The 17918-nt window shown below is 35.0% G+C and overlaps 1 long non-coding RNA gene across 4 annotated transcripts in view; it reads left to right on the forward strand.

Moving 5' to 3' along the window:
* Positions 1–17918, forward strand: part of LOC141378436 (uncharacterized) — a 373512-nt gene that overhangs the window by 71915 nt on the left and 283679 nt on the right. The gene's annotated exons all lie outside the window — the stretch shown is intronic.

The raw sequence follows: 17918 nt of genomic DNA on the forward strand, positions 1-17918 counted from the left end.
GTTTGGACATCATTAATGTATGTCATGCACTTGTGAAGTCAGGTTCAGGTTTTTGTACGGCGCTGATGGGTTTCCTCTCACTGTGGGCTTCAACGCACAGTAGTAAACTGCCGAGTCTGTTAGTTTGGCAGAGGAGATCTTCAGATCCATAGAGGCTTTCTCTTTATGTAATCTCACTGACATTCCAGGCTGCATGTTTTCAGAGGTTTCACTTTTTGTTAGTATCAGAAGAAGGCAATGTGGATTTGATCCTGGATATTGACGATACCAGTATAAAGAAAGTGCTGTGGAGTAGTTGCACGACAGCGTGACTTTATTCCCACTTTTCCCATACACCTCAGTTTGGGCTGGAGTGATGACATCGCCACAGCTGACACCTAAAAAACGGTCTTGTTTACTTTCTTTAGATTTATGATGACCTGAGGTGTTTTGGTAATTTTTTGCAAGTCTGACCTCTGTAGGATTAACTGTATAGGTCTAATAAATAAATGATAAAGACAAATCTATGAAGTCTGTCGTTACAAGAAGGAATTTTTGAAAGATAATCAGAAATGTGTCTGCTTACCTCCAAATGTGGATAGAAAGCCAAGCAAACAGAGCAGCATTGTTGAGGCCGATGTTCTGACTGACAGCTCAGCTTGTAGTTAATCTATTTTTAAAACCACTTCCTCAGGATGGCCTAGATGCTGTCAAAACACCAAACACCTCCTACTGACCCCAAACACACACACATTTTAACAAGACCTGTAAGGTGAGTGTTTTATTTTAGTTCATTTTACCCTGGCCTAGAAACTCACAATAGTCGAAGCTGAAATTTAGCCACAAAACAGTCATGATGTCAAAATTAAACTACTGTTGAAGAAAAAACTGTGATTGCTTTAATAATTGTTTCATTATAGACACGTGTCAGTTATAGATTAAAAGCAAATGAATGAATTTTTGAATGAATGAATTTTTAAAAATTCAATAATAAAAAAAAAGTTTTTACAAACTAATTTCGAGAGGAGCTTAGGATATGATTTGACTGCAGCTGGTCCCTAGTGTTAATCATTAGCTAGAAATCGGATTATTCCAAATTTAGCATAAATATCCAGCCTAATTCACTCCCTATCTTTGTTTTGGAAGAACCCCCCATCAATCCCTTCTCCCTCCTTCTAGATTCTAGGATCAGGTGACACGGCGGCTCAGTGGCTAGCACTGCTGCCTCACAGCAAGAAGGTTGCTGGTTCAAGTACTGAGCCAGTCGGCACTTTTTGTGCAAAGTTTTTGTTTTCCCCGTGTTCGCTTGGGTTATCCCTGGGTACTCCGATTTCCTCCCACAGTCTAAAGACATGTGACACATGTGAATTAAATAATAGTAACAGTCACAAGCACTTAATCAACACAATTATTGAGTTTTTCTGGACAACTTAATTTATGTTCAGTTTACTTAAATTTATAAGTCAACTTAATCAAATTTTGTTGCGACAACTTGAAGTAATTCTGTCAATTAACAATTACAATTTTGATGTGAACAAATACAGCATAATTGAAATTATTTAGTTAATTCAGTTTTTCACTGCAATAAAAATAAAGCATGAAGGCATATTTAGTCCATTTCATAATTTGTTTTTAAATTCTATTGTTTAAAATCAAAGCAGTCATGAGGAAGAAATTATGACAGGCCTTAAGCACATGCATAGCTGTAGATATTTTTAAAATGATTTTACATGGAAGTTTTTCTTAATGAGTGTGTGTGCGTACACTGCATGTCAGAATGTATGATTTGTGCTTCATTAATCACTTGGTTTTGGCTTCATTATCAGTTGCAGGTGTTCCTACATACAGTAATGGTTATGCAGATAATACACTTTGGTTTGGCTAATACTTTGATGTTTTTGAATTCGAAGTATGAGAGTTTTTGTACAGCTTCTTATGAACTTTGTATCATTGTGCTTTTCCAAAGAGCACAATAATAGAGAGCTGAATCTGTCAGAGCCGCTACTTTAATAATCAGCTCAGTGGACGTTCTGCTTGTAGAAGATTCAAAATGAGAATCTGGCATATGCTTCTCACCATCCCTTGCTCTGGCTCCCTTCCATAGTAAATACTGTGGTTCACTTTTAGGATAGTGTCTGTACCAGTAAAGATCAACATGTTCACTATTTGTTTGGTACGAACAACTCAGTGTCACCCGGTCAGTTTCACTTCTGAAAATTAAAGGCTCATCTGGTCCAATGGTATCACCAAAAGCAACTAGAAAACAAGTTCAAATGTGTCATAAGATATTATTGTCTTTTTAACTTATAAATTAACATGCATTTAAAATTTTAATAAATACCTGATGTAGCTATGAGAATTAGTAGTACTGATCTCATCCTGAAAGTTGAGTACTTAAGATCAATTAAGATGTTGTGTGTTTCTGTAAAGTATCAAGTGGTTAATGAAACCATGTCATGTTAGCATGTGCACATGCTTTTATACCTGTAAGTGAAAAGTGCTGCCCTCTCGAGGCTCGCTTCCATACTTGTTGATCAGATGGTTTCTATATGTATGAGTAGGTTTTTGTATGGTGCGCGTGTGTTTCCTGTCACTGTGGGCTGCAGTGCACAGTAATACACAGCAGAATCCTTCACATCCGCGGGGAAGATTTCCAGATTCACCAGCTTTTTGTCTTTATTAACTGAGGTGGTCAGTCGGGGGTGAGGCGGTGTCGCAGTTTGATTTTGTCCTGACTCCATGATTAGAACCAGGAATTCTGGCTTAGCATTGGGATATTGGCGATACCACTGCAGATTATTCATGGACACTGTGTACTTGTATTCACAAGAAATTCTGGCTGCTTCCTTTTCTTTTACATGGACAGCAGGAGATGTTGGAGTAATGCTGTCTTGTCTGCTGGTGCCTGAAAAGAATGTTTGATTAGTAGTTTAAAGTCAAATTTATTTGCATATGTAGATTACTATGCATTGCAGAGTGTTTTGAAGAAGCTTTACAGGAACTGATGCAAAATTGATTTTAACATTAACTACGAAAGATAATTGTTACTCTTTAGTTTAATTAATGTTGCAAAGTTCCTCAAATCTGATTCAGATATAAAGCTGCTTCAGATACAAAAAACATGATCTAGCCAGATTACACCTGTGTTTCAAAGCAAAGTTACTGCAATGTTCATGTGGAAAGAAAGAAAATGAATTTAAAGAACTGAAATCTTACCAATGAATGTGATTATAACTAGCAGCAAACAGAAAGACATTGTGGAGAGTGTTGGTTTCTTCACTGAGCTCTGCAGAATTGCCATAACAGCCTGCTTACAGAAAACTGAAGCTCAACAGCCAATCAGGGAGCAGTGATGTCACTGACAGGTTCAGTAGAGTTAAACTCAAAACCTGATGCTTTTGTTTGACGGGCCATAACTGAGTGTTTTGTAAATTATTTGTAGCTCACTGACCTTTACTAGAGTAAGAAGCTGGATAAACATACCGTATACAAATGGTAATGTTTAAAATGTACAGTACATTCATTCATTCATTTTCTTGTCAGCTTAGTCCCTTTATTAATCCGGGGTCGCCACAGCGGACCATCTCTGGGAAAACATCCACACACACATTCACACACACTCATACACTACAGACAATTTAGCCTACCTAATTCACCTGTACCGCATGTCTTTGGACTGTGGGGGAAACCGGAGCACCCGGAGAAAACCAACGCGAAAGCAGGGAGAACATGCAAACTCCTCACAGAAACACCAGCTGAGCCGAGGTTCGAACCAGCGACCTTCTTGCTGTGAGGTGACAGCACTACCTACTGCGCCACTGCCTCGCCCCCTGTACAGTACATACATTTTTATAATAATTTTACATGTCATTAATGTTACATACATTTTATTTGACTTTTTTTTTGGTTGATTGAATAATTGAATAAGCAGTGGCAGACTAAGCAGAATCTCACTAAACGGATGCATGCATGTGAAAGGAAAAATTACACACATTTACATTATTAATTGTCCCCATTTTAGTTGAAGAAATGTCATCATACCAATGTGGTATCCAACATGATTGGATGAAACATTTTATTACTGCACTTATTGCAATTATTAATGAAAGTGAAGATGCCAGAATGTACTGTACATTTAATCCATGGAAAATGACATGACTACAATAATTTTGACATATTACATTCAAAAATAATTCCGACAACAGGACACTTACCTTAATTTTGCCATACGGTAATGTTAGACTTTTTTTACTTTAAAGTAAATCTAACTTTTCACAAATACTGCTATCATTATTTTTTACATTTCCAATAGATGTAATGTTTTTTTTAATACTTTGCAGTCTATCTCCCCTTAAATCCAAACCTCCCAGGAAACAATCTGCATTTTCACATTTTCAAAATGCTTCATTCTGTGGGATTTATGCACCATTTTTATCAGGGGCACAAAGCCAAATGACCCCTGAATGTCCAAATTTATTTATTATGCATGCAAATCCTTTATTATTCAACATACTAAAATGCCATAGATAATTTTCCAAAGGCACAAAATTAGATCATTGAATTATTGCTATTGTCTTTTGTTTATTCTGTGAGAGTGGCTGCTAAATGTGTGTTGTGAAGTTCAGGTTTTTGTTGTAATCCTTAGTATCCTGTGCTCACAGTGGGCCTCAAAGCACAGAAGTAAACTGAAGAATCAGACAGAAGAAGGTTTCGTACAGTCAGAGTAACTTGTCCCATAGCAGAATCCAACCGGGACTGATATCTGTTGTTGGGGAAGTCTTTGGAATTACTTCCATTTCCCAAATTGTGCCTTACTAAAATATATTGTGGTGGGAAATTCTTTGTTTGCCGGTACCATAGCAGAGCAGGCATCGAGTCTGTTGTATAATATTCACAGCTCAAGGTTATGGTTTCTTCTGTGAAAGCAGATACAGAAGCTGTTGGCTGACGTACAGCGTCTTCACATCTGCATTCTACTGTACAGCACAAAACATTAGTTAAACAAACATTTACAAACACCATTGAAATGAAACATATCAAGTTAAAAAAGTGCTGTACATCACCTAGAAAAAATAAAATGATAAGAATTTGTTTCAGCCAAGTTGTGATGGTGGAATGAGGACTCATGATGGATTGCAGAGAACTGAACAGCAACTTCTGAATGTTCAATGTTGTGTTTTCTTTTGCACAGCAAATTCAGCTTTCATTGTAGGTTGAATGTTGGGTACTCCCTGCTGGTATAATGTAAAACTGCAGCAACATCCTTATGAATTTTCATGATCTTGAAATTGTTCAAAATAACTACATTTAACTACTCAGTTTTTGATAAATTCAGAGGTATTATAGAGATACTGTATCAGGTAGGTAATGAGAGTCAAAATCAGAAAAAAGTATAGTCTTTAGTGTTTAACATTTTATGTACTATAAACAGCTAGAATTTAAACCTAAATAATGATAAAAAAAATAGTTTGCTTGCCCAGGTTCAAAACAAATATGTAATCCTTCTCATGTGTTCTGTTTGTATGAAGGCTGATTCTTGATCTCATTATAGAGCACAGAAATGAAAGCACCATAGATATCTACATTAGATGTTACTACACTGTTGTTGTCTTTTGAAATGAATGCGGGACCAATCTGCAGTGGAGGACTGTGGCCATCCAGAGCCAGAGAGTTACACATATACGCATATATCTATGATCGTGAGTTTTCCTCGAGGTCAGTATGCAATTTTTTTTTTAATTCCAAAACTTTTTTTTAACAAAAATTTTACATCACTTTTCTACATTGATGGATTAGTGATCGCACAAGCGTTCCTGACAAAAAGCTTGTGTTTGTATTGAAATGTACTATCCCCCAACTCTGTTAAATTTGATCTAATCATGTCCTGAAACACACCTCCTCTCCTGCTTTCACTTCTCATACTGACGGAGGGAGCGACTTGTTTGTGAATGAATTTTGAGCGTTTAGTTCACTAGCTGACAATAATACCAGTTTCTGGCAGCGCAGCATCTCGTTGTCATGTTTCTTTTGCATTGTTTGCTGATTGTATTCAACAAAACTAGCATAAGCGTGTGTTTTAGTGCGAGTTGGTGCTACTTTGCCTTATGGTAAATACAGTAAGTGCTGTATTATCATCAATAACGTGACCTGTTTAGCACAAAAGTTCATAACATACAAAAACATAAATCTTACCTATGAAATGTTCTGCCTTTGTGCGTTGTTTTCTTTGTTTGCTCGTTACTATAATCGTAGACGGAGCACCCGTAGACAGTCCAGTATCTTCACATAATAACACTGTCTTGACTAGTGCAGTTGAATGACACTTCTCCTGGGAGCACTGCACAAATATTGACGCTATTGACGCATGCTCAGGGTCCCTATGCGATATCTAGTGTATATATGTATGTGAAAGCACAACCAAGAATAAAAAAGAAATTTCCCTGGTTAATTTTTACACAAACAACTTTTAATTAGATGACGGCAATCTATTTTGCATATACACTTTGTATTAGGCACGGGCCGGTATAAGATTCTGATGGTATGATAACCTTGGATAGAAAATATCACTGTTTTACGGTATTGTGATTACTGCTCTAAAATATATTCTTTTTAAATGTCAGGGTAGAAGCAAAAACTCCCCCCCTTAAACACAATATATTTCATTTTGAAAAGCATTTAAAATATTTTGGAGCTGTAAACACTGGAGATACTGTTGTTAAATAAAAAATCGGTCATACTGTATACAGCAGGCACAGTATAGCAGGATATGTTGGCAGTTTTAAAACCTGATTTTTCTAAACCACGGTACCTTGAAAAGGGTTATCGTCCAATGCCTACTTTGTATGTAATTGAGCCCTAAAATAAATATTTTTGACTCATTATATTGGTCAATGTGCTGTGTGTAAAGGACCACTAGAGGGCAGATTAATCTTGGTATAGTCAAAAAAGCTAGGCTTTTATGATGGCTAAGCAAAGCTTTCTTTTGAGCTTTTTTATAGTGGCATTTTTCTACTGTGTATTATTAGGAATTTGACATCTCTTGTTTCTTATGCTATGTATTACTTTAAGTGTGATGATAGGGAATTGTTTGTTATGAAGATATACCACATCATTAGAAATTGTTTGGCTTAGAAAGTCATACAATTTGAAAGTTTTATGCATTGCCTTGCATTTTTTAAAACATTTATATGTGAAAAGGAACTATTTGTGATGTGTTTTTTCACTTTTCTTCTGCACAAGCAAGTTTTTGTACAGTGTTGTTGTGTTTCCTGTCACTGTGGGCTCCATAGCACAGTAATACAGTGCTGAATCTGTCACTTTGACAGAGGAGATGATCAGATGAACTTTGTTTTTCTTTTCATTCAGCATTGCCTCAAACCGAGAATCCAGATTCTGTGCAGTCTGGACCCGTCCAGTGGTTTGCAGAACTAATAGAAGAAATTCAGGTGCTGATCTGGGTAAATGGCGGTACCAATGCAGACTGATTGCTGATGAGTAACTGCAGGACAAAGTGACATTGGCATTCTCCCTAGGAAAGACCTCAGTCTGATCTGATGTGATGGGACTATCAGACTTTCCACCTGAAAAACAAAATGGTGATAGATGACACAGACTCTGACATACAACAACTAATTTAACTTTAATATAATATAATATATAATAATATAATAAAAAATAAAATATAATAATAATAATATCTGTAATAATATTAAATTTTTAATATAATAAAAATACAATAAAAGTATGAAAAATATTTAAAATTCTAAAATAGTGATAATAATGATAATTATTTTTATTAATATAATATAAAATAATTTAGTACATCATTTAGGAAGTCTCTGTTTATTTTTATAAACAAATGGCATAATTATGTTTGATTCAAAAGCAATATTGAGATATACTCACTGCTGATAACACAGAGCAGGATAGTTGTGGTGAGCAGCATTATGCTATAATGACTAGTCTGTGATAGCACTTGATCTTTAAGGGGTTTGAAGCTCCTCCCACATTTTGAGAGCAACACATGAGCACAATAAACTCAAGCCGGCAGGTTTTTGTACAGTAATATTTGATTTCCTGTCACTGTGGGCTGCAGAGCACAGAAATACAGCGCAGAGTCTTTTATGGTGGAAGAGGAGATTTGCAGATCTACACGGTTTTTCTCTTTGTTAAGTTTTCCTGACAGCCTGTCGTCTGAACGCTGTATCATTTGTCCAGTGCTTTGTTGGATGAGCATGAGGAACTGAGGACCGGATGCATCATGCTGTCGATACCAGTGGAGACTGAATGCTGAGGAATATTGACAGGATAACGTTATGCTTTCGGTCTCATTAACATTCACTTCAGGGCGGTCTGGGGTAATTGCATCTGCATGAGTGACATCTTAAAAATGAAAAGCAAGAGAAATTCATTACATTGAGCACTCATTTGGCATTGTGAAGCACATTTTTTAGTAAAATCATGCACAGTTTGTTATTAAAGAATTTAACGCACTTTTATAGCAAAATCATTTGAGTTTTAGACTTCAGTTCATCCATGAACTAATATTTAACACTAAAAATGTTTCATTAAAGTTAGCGGACTCATTACATATAGTAGATTTAACCATAATATTTTACAACAATGTCCTTAAACTGTAAAAAGCAATTAGTTGACTTAGTGAGTAAAACTTACTTGTTGCTTTTAAAGTTATTAGGGGACTTTAAAAAGAAAATGAAATTAACTTGCCATAAAATAAATTAAATGAAATTGTGCATAATTATAAACATTTATTTAGGTCAACTTAAATGCTTTACGTTACAATGGGTTAACTCGCTTTAAGTAATGACAACTTGTCACTTTTAAGGCAATAGGTTTACTCAATTTAAAAATGATTTACAGTGTATAATTAAATTAGTTCATAAAATAACCAATATTAACCAGGTCTCTTTAGTTAACAACGTTCTCAGTGTATTTGTTGTAGTAGTTTTTACTATTAAAAGTAGTTAGTTTTAGTTCTATAAGAAATTAATGGACAAAACTATGATTTTAACATGAGTAAAAGTTTTATAATTTCTTTAGGTGCATGTTTTATTGTTACTTATTGTTTACTAATCTTAGCTAATTTAACTGTATTGGAAAGGAGTTACTGAAAGAAAATGCACCCACCTGCATGTATTAGGATCCAAATAACAAAAAACAGCAACATTGTGATTTGACTCGGAGCACAATAACATAAAAAAAAAAGTTACAGGTCTATAATCCTTTGTGGAAGCTCCGCCCCCTTATAGCCTGTATGCAATTTGAGCAGTTTGAACAGTCTGACGTTGTTTGAAGATGTTTGAATATCAATGAAGTAGCCAGTTAGTGATATTGCCTCACACTGTCATTTTATTATCTTCATTTGCCAGGTGTAACCACATCTCTTGCCACTACCAATATTATTTACTGAAAGGAAGGAAACTACAGTATTTTGCGGTTCATAAGACCACAGGTTTCAACACTGAGTTTTTGTACAGCCTTATGAATAATTTTCATCACTGTGTTCTTCCAGCACACAGTAGTAGGAAGCCTTGTCCTCCAGTGTTAGATTGTTAATGATCAGAAAAGTGGCGGTCTTTGAAGTGGCAGAATCGTATCGAGGATCTACGCTTTGAAATTGTGTCTCGGATCGTGCACCCTTGAGCAGTAAAAACTCAGGTGCCTGTTTTGGGAGTATCCTGCCCCAGAAGAGCAACACATGGGAGCTGCTGGATTCATACAGGCATGAGAGAGTTGCAGATTCCCCCTCTCTACCAATGACGAATTTTGTGTTTGGTGCAATATGAGCACAGAAAGTGATTTCTACAAAAAAAAATAATAATAATAATGATAACAAGAAGAAATAAATCAAGGAAATAATACAGGAAAATGCTAAATGTTTTGTTTGATGCTGAGCAAGCAGTCATTTGTACCTGCCAGAAATGTGAGAGCGATGAGAAGTGATGTCATCTCTAACTTGAGTACAGTAGTCATACCAAGAAATTGTGTAGTTCATATTTAGATCGTTCAGTCAGCTTCTTATAAATGCATCACTGATAGTTTCTGATTGGCTTGTCATGAAGAATGGTCTGTTGCCACATGATAATCAGTCCAAACACAGAACCAGTAGTATGACATTAAAGTGAATAGTGTAATTCAACTGATTTGTCCTAAATGTTTTTTCGAATCATTCAAAAAACACATTCATTCAGGAATCAAGCAACCAACTGTTTTTATGAAAGAGTCACTGAATCAATCATTCACTGAATTGATTTATTTAAAAACACACACTGAAAAAAAACTATACATTGGATTTGTTAGGAAATTATATTTGCATTTAGCTAATCTGAACTGCACTGGTAATATATAAACTTTATGACCCCTGAAATGACCTCTTTTTAAAGATTCTTCTAAACATTTGGGGAAAATGGTTTAGTAAGTACACCATCGGGCTGCACAATATATCTTTGCAGCATCAATATCAACGTGTGATCATTGCTCATAGTCACATCTCAGGATCTGCTGTCTGTAGAGTCTGGATTATAATTTATCATTTGCATGTGTTTTGAGGCCTGTGACTGTGTGAGGGTTTTAAACTCATTCAGGCCTAAGAAATTGTGCCGTGTGTAACTTTAATAGGAATTAATTTTGTTGTATTTCTTTTATAAAAGGAAGACTACGCAATAGTTTGCCTTTGATTATTCAGTTACTGTACCTACTTACTGTTGAGACTCATCGGAAAACCATAAAAATCTTTTTATTTTATGGGGATGTATTGCCCTACAGAATCATCTCAATCAATTTAAAACTGTAAAACTCTTTCCAAATAGAGATATTCAAGTCATCTGGTGAAACTGTATTTATCTATAATCACAGAATAACAAAATATTGCAATGTTAATTTTTTCAAAATCTGTGCAGCCCTATACACTCAAAAAATATTTTTGCTGTTTGTTTAAACTGCTTATTTCAAATGAACTGAAGCAGCATAATTATTTAGTTTTATGAACAATCAACTTAATTTTATAAATGTTTGTGTTAGGGACGACATAAGGGAATTGTGTGGAACCCAGAATTTTTTACAGTGTAGTACACAAGCTAAAAAGATCAAATGGTTAGAACAGATTTAACTTAATGAACTAATATAGCTTCATTTTATGTATTTAAAATAAAAAATATTGTAGAAAAAAAAAAAAAAAGGAAACCCACAGATATGGATACTGGAACAGTCAAATGCATTTGGCAAAAGATGGTTTAATAATGTGCTTTAAATCCAAATAATGTTTTTCCCTTTTTTACATTACTTTGGAGCTTCTCAGTTGATCATCATTATTGTATTCCAGATTTCATTTGCTGTAGTGTACATGCAACTGTTTATTTGCTTCCTGCAGGTGTTGTCGTTTTCTGCAGTTTAACACTATGGTGGTTTATAAAAACACAGATGCGGCTTCTTATTATTTGATAACATCCTCTTCAAATAAAGATTTACCCCTGTAAGTTTTTGTAAAGCCTCTCATATACTTTGTATCACTGGGCTCCTACTCTTAGAGCACAATAATAGAGAGCTGAATCTGACACAGTCACACTTTTAATGGTCAGTGTAGTAGATTTCTGCGACGTAGCTGATCCAAATTTAGCCCGGTCTGGTATGTCCTCATATGTCTGTGATCGGCCGCCTTTCAGAAGTATATATTGTGGCTGTGCATTAGAGTATTTTCTGTACCAATATAGGAAGACATTGTTGATGCTTGAGTCGTATGAACACTCCAGATTGACCGAATCTCCTTCTGTACTCGTGACACTGGTTCTGCTTGGTCCAATCTGATCTTGACACATTGCACCTGGATGAAAATGATTAATAAGATATGTTTTCAATTGTTAAGTTGTGGATATTTATATTGAAAGAACAAAACAATTATGCTAATGTATTGGAATTGTTGATTGTACCTGATGCAATGAGAATAATCAGCAGTAGATATATCTTGATTTGTTGACAGACTCTTTCCATGACCAGATGAGTGTGAATGTTCAGGGTTTCTTCAGGATGGTGATCTTTGAATGTCTTGAACGGAGTTTAAATGCTGGTACAAGTGATGTTGTCTCTTTGTCAGCAGCATTACATCCGCGAGCAGACTCTTAATATGATTTCCTGCAGGTGGCGTCAGACGTCATGGAAGTAGGATTTTTTTTTAAAGCATACATTTATAATGTTCTACTGTTGTACTGTATGAAAAGCCCATATGTGATGTTCTTTCAAGACATTTATTAAAAGATCCTTAAATGTTTAGTTGTTTTTATTCATCAATAAACTTTATTATTATAATGATTTTAATTTAATTTATTTTTAATATGTATTTCATAGTATAAGGGTACAGTTAATCGCCATCTCTTGAAATTAAAACATTTAAAATGAAAATTACACTTTAATACACTTTAATAGTTGTTTTTTCATGTTAATAAATATTAATTTTGAATTATGCCTAATTTCATTAATTACAGTTCTTTTGTAGCAGGTGTTATTGTATCCTGTTATTCAGAGGTTTTGTGGCTTGCAAATTACAACTGTGGTTTGATTTTTAGCTGATTAAAAATGGCATCAAAGCACTTATTTTGTGTGAGTTTTTGTAAATCCTCTCAGGCATTTTGTATCACTGGGCTTCAACTAATAGAGCACAATAATAGAGAGCTGAATCTGACAGTGTTACACTTTTAATAATGAGGTCAGTGGAGGTTTGGGATGTAATTGAATCAAACTGACGGTTTGGTATATACTGTCTATCACTTCGGGATCGGGCACCTTTACACAGTACGAATTTAGGTTCTCCCTTTATGTTATGTTTGTACCAATAGAGATAAACATAACTGCTGCTTGTATCATATGTGCAGCTCAGTGTCACAGACTGTCCTTCGCTGATTATTTTGTCCTTGTCCTTCGGTTGAAGGCTGTCAGCAAACACACCTGCAAAAGAATAAATTATATTCAATATAAGGAGAATTAAACTGCTGCCCATGTAAATTCAGTGCTGTGAATAATATACGATGCCAGGATTCTAACTTGAATTTTATTGACTAAATTTGAACTTACAGTAATGAACACTTTGAATCCTCAATATATTTTAGTTTAGTGCAGGAATTTTGAAGTTTGTTTTACCTGGTATTGTTAGAAAAATCAGTAAAATGCTTCTTTCCATGATAACAAATGTATTATTGTTATCCTGTAGTTTATGAAATGAAGTTAAAGCATACATGTATGAGTGCAGTGGAGAGTCCTTTGTGCAATTTGAATGTGTGTAAATGTGGGTGTGGTATATAGAGCACTTATTTCCACACTGTTGACTTCCTTTGACTTGCAGACAGCATATTTTAAATGTATTTTAATACGGTGTTGTTCTGTTTCTAGTCAGTGCGGGCTCCATGGCACAGTTGTAAAGAGCAGAGTCTGTCACTTTAACAGGGGGAGATCTCCAGATACACATAGGTGTTCTCTACATTCACTTTATCTGAAAATCAAATATTGGTTTTGCCAATAACCAGGATATTGGCTGAAAAGTATTTACAGGACAGAGTTACATTTTTTTTCTGTTTCTCACAAACCTTGGTCTGGACTGGTGAGATGTTAGCAACACTGCTACTGTACTGTCATACTGTAATCATAAGGTAAAGAGATCAATATTGGAATTTCACTCACCATTTATTCAACTTCAAATGGTTCCAAGCCTTTGAGTTTCTTTCTTCTGTTGAACACTAAAGAATATATTTTAAAGAAAGCTGAAAACCTGTAAGCATTGACTTCCATAGAAAAACAAATACTGTAAAAGTCAGTTGTTACAGGTTTTCAGCATAATATTTTGTTTAACAGAAGATTAAAACTCATAAAGTTATGATGATCAACCAAAAGGTGACACACTTTTATAATATTTCTATCTTTCTTTCTTTGTAAAAGTTTATGCAAATAGTAAAATTGATATACCATAAATAAATTGCCCCATTTTATCCTGCATATTGTTACTCTGCTCATCATTTTTTATTGTTACAAATAATAATAATCAATGAATTGTACTATCCACTAAGACTTGAAATGAGACCTATTTGGACTTTTCTTGGACTCAACTTTTTGGACTTTTGTTGACTACAGCCCTAACCTGAGTATTTATCTCACCATTTTACTTCATCACAATACTGTGGTAATGCAGTAAAAACTGCAATAGTAAATAATTGGTGGGTCGTGATTATTGGCTGATATGTCTTGAAGTGAATCATTATGCTATGCATAAAAATAAAAATAATCATGTGGATTTTTTTTAATTATATATAGCTTATTTAGTCAGGAATAATTGTTCAAGTGAAGTACTAAAACATTCACTTAGTTGATTTGTATAGAAACACAGACTGTGGCATATAGTACTATTTGCATTGGGAGAGCAAATAACAGCTGTTCATTGTTTTTAAAGCGTACAATATGCCACTCAATATTTATACTGTTAATAATCAGAGTTGTGCTACTAATATACAGTATAAAGCTTCTTACCACTAAAATTACCTAATTTTACCTCTAGTTTGAGGTAAAATGCAACTGTATATATCCAGCAGGTGTTACCATATCTTGCAATTTGATGCTGTGTGGTTTATGAAGACACTGTGGTTTGATATTTGTTGTTCAAAGCATTTTTTCTGAATGAGTTTTTGTAAAGCCTTTCATGCATTTTGTATCACTGGGCTTCAACTCTTAGAGCACAATAATAGAGAGCTGAATCTGACAGAGTTACAGCAGTAATAGTGAGTTCAGTGGAGGTTTGGGATGAAGTCGCCTGAAACTGAGGATCTGGCATATTATTGTAACTGCTCCACGAACGGGCACCTTTACGCAGTAAATATTCTGGTTCTCTATTAGGATATTGTCTGTACCAGTAGAGATAGACATACTCGCTCCTTGTATCATATGAGCAGCTCAGTGTTACATGCTCTTCTTCTTTTGTGTCAGTATTAGTTTTCTTGTCTGTTGGTTGAATGCTGTCAGACAAAACACCTGCAAGAGGATTGGACAAGTTTCACAAGCTGACAATAACATTTACTGAAACTTAATGAATGTTACTTACAATATTAAATATCATAATATTAGAAAATATGAGCATGGTCGAAACATTTTAATGCAAATTAAATGATGAGTCTATGTAGAATAAATATGATATACCTGATGCTGATATGAGAATCAATAGAAAGCATCCCTCCATCTTGAAACAGTTTACTAACCGGCTTTATAAACTGAAGTTAAAACCGTTGTGATGCTGTAATGTGGGTGTGGTTTATTTAGATCATCTTTACTGAACATCTACTTATTCAAATCTGACAATTGTTCCTTGGGTGTATAAATATCAACTTTATTTTTGCTTATTTTTAACATTTATTTTTCATTATTAAGCAGATTTGTAGATAGCAGTACATGGCGTGAAAAATAGTACAATCTGTGTTTTTAAACAATCAAAGTGATAATTTACTATAATTAAATAAATAATCAAGACATCACCCTTATTACCCCACATAGAAAAAAAAGAAAGAGGCGGGATCTACATGGAAGGCAAAGTCTTAAAGGTTCAAGACACCCTGGGGTACTTAAAAAAAAAATTATCAGTTTTGTTTGTGTAGAGCATCAATTAAGACAACGTTGGCACCTGTTAGCTTTAATCCGCTTGTTAAGTGTGATGTCACGCGGAGCGGCTTCCGGGTCCAAGCGCTCCATTCAACTGTAATGGGAGACTCAAGAAATGGTAATGATAAACGTTTACAAAGCAATTTAATACTTTCGAAAGTCACGATCGCAATATATTTGTCCATGCTTAATATCCAATGGCCAGAAAGTGATTAATTTTTTTATAAATTGTTAATATTCTGGTTATTTGTTATGCAGCAAGCCCAGAGATTGTTGTGTACACCATGACTTTATATAAAATTAACTTTATTGTGTGATAGGAATAAAACGTAATCATAAACAAATTATTTCTTCACTCAAATGACTGGTGGCTTGGACCTGGAAACAGTACTACATACGTCACAAACACTTCACCACTTAACAAGCGGATTATAGGGTAAACTAGATAATTTTGAGCTTTTGTCAGCTAATTTCATCTTCCGGGTTTAAAAGAATTTTTGGGGTATGATTAAAATCAGTGACAGCGCGCATTCACTAGTGGAGTGATGACGTGTCAGTTTCTCATTATTATTCATAGCAGAGTTGTCTTATCCTCCGCTTTATATTCATGAGAGCATGTGCTTTCCAAAGGCAAGACAGACCTGCCAAGCTGTGAAGCCCAATGACTGGGTGATACCGTGTCGACGCTCTATGGGTTGTATGTGTTTGTTTCCATGATGCACAGAGTTAGTTGCATGTTTTTCCTCACTATGCAGTCAGGACAGATACAGCAAAGCTGTTAGTTTGCAGCAAGCATTTTTTTTGTCAGGAGAGCTGTACAAGAATTGGAGAAGGGCGGACTTTGTCTTTTATCAGTTGAGTTCATTACCATTCAGACACATTGCAGTGCAGCCGTGTTCTTAAATTCTCTGGATTACCGGCAGGGTTAATGGTTGAGTAGACAGGGCAAGAGACCTGTTCCACTGCTATCCACTGTGTCTGCATTCAGGCCCAGGGAATTAGGAGGGGAGAAGTCCTCCTCATTTATAATGTTTGCATAAACACGATTATCTTTTAAATGATATAACAAATTGTAGTCATTTGTATGTGAAATTACGAATAACAAATGTAGCAGGACACTAAATTACTTACTATCTATTTCTTTGCATTTAAACTTTTGTAAGCTATAAAGTCATGGGTCTCACGGTTCCTATTTTGTGAGCCAACTGACAACAGTTGTTCGCTTCTCTCTTTTTTCCCGGCCACTTCTCCCTCTGCTCACAACGCTCCACGGCCATTATGAAGTTTTTTTTTTTTTTAGTTCTGGAGTAGACTTGAACTGAAAGAGGGGGTTTCATGGCTCTTTAATATAGAGAAAAGAGTCAACAGAGTCTCTAATTGAGTATTTAATTTTTTCTAAATGTAAAAAAAAAAAACATTACATCTTTCAACAGAGACCGGTTGGCAGAAGGGATTTCCAATTTAACAATATTTATTATTTGCTGTTGAATAAGCATCTTCCACTACAAATCAAGCATTCCAGCAAGTGTGACTTTTGTTGTAACTTTAATGCTACTATCCATTTGTTAAGTCGTGATGTATGGAATACTGTTTCCGGGTCCCAGCCACTACTGGTTTAAATTGAGAAAATATTTATTTATGACCACATTTTAGTCTTATCACACATTAAAGTGAATTTAATATAAATCATAGTGTACACATCTCAAGTTTCTGGGCTTGCTGCATCACAGACACCAATATTTTTACAATTTGTAAAATAATGTATCACTTTCCATCAGATATTGGGTATGGATATATATGTTGCAATTGTGATTTTCGAAAGTAATGCATCTCTTTGTAAATGTTTGTTATCACATTTGATGAGTCTTCCCATACAGTTTGGTATGTATAGTGCTTGGACCTGGAAGTCGCTTTGTGTGACATCACACTTAACAAGCGGATGTGGAAGTATAGAAAGTTTTTAACTGTAGCTTTGTAGAATCTAGAGTCACATTGGTTGCTGATTCTTTTTTTATAGCTAATTGATCAAGTTCATTTCAGAGTAAAAATCAGTTTAGGCTCTTAAACATCTGCCACAAATTATATGATTTCAGCAAATTTCACATTATGGAAAACAGATCTGGATGGTTTTATTTCACCCAGAGTATATTGCATTGATGTTTTTCATTGCAGATGTGAATTTCACACAGGCAGTTGGAATTCCTCTCTTAAATGTTTTGTGTACAGCGCCCTCTAGTGACTTTTTTTTTTTAGACAACTATCCATAATCCAATGCATAAACTTAAGAAAATTTC

This window comes from Danio rerio, chromosome 2 (assembly GCF_049306965.1).
Source record: "Danio rerio strain Tuebingen ecotype United States chromosome 2, GRCz12tu, whole genome shotgun sequence".
Classification (NCBI taxonomy): Eukaryota; Metazoa; Chordata; class Actinopteri; order Cypriniformes; family Danionidae; genus Danio; species Danio rerio.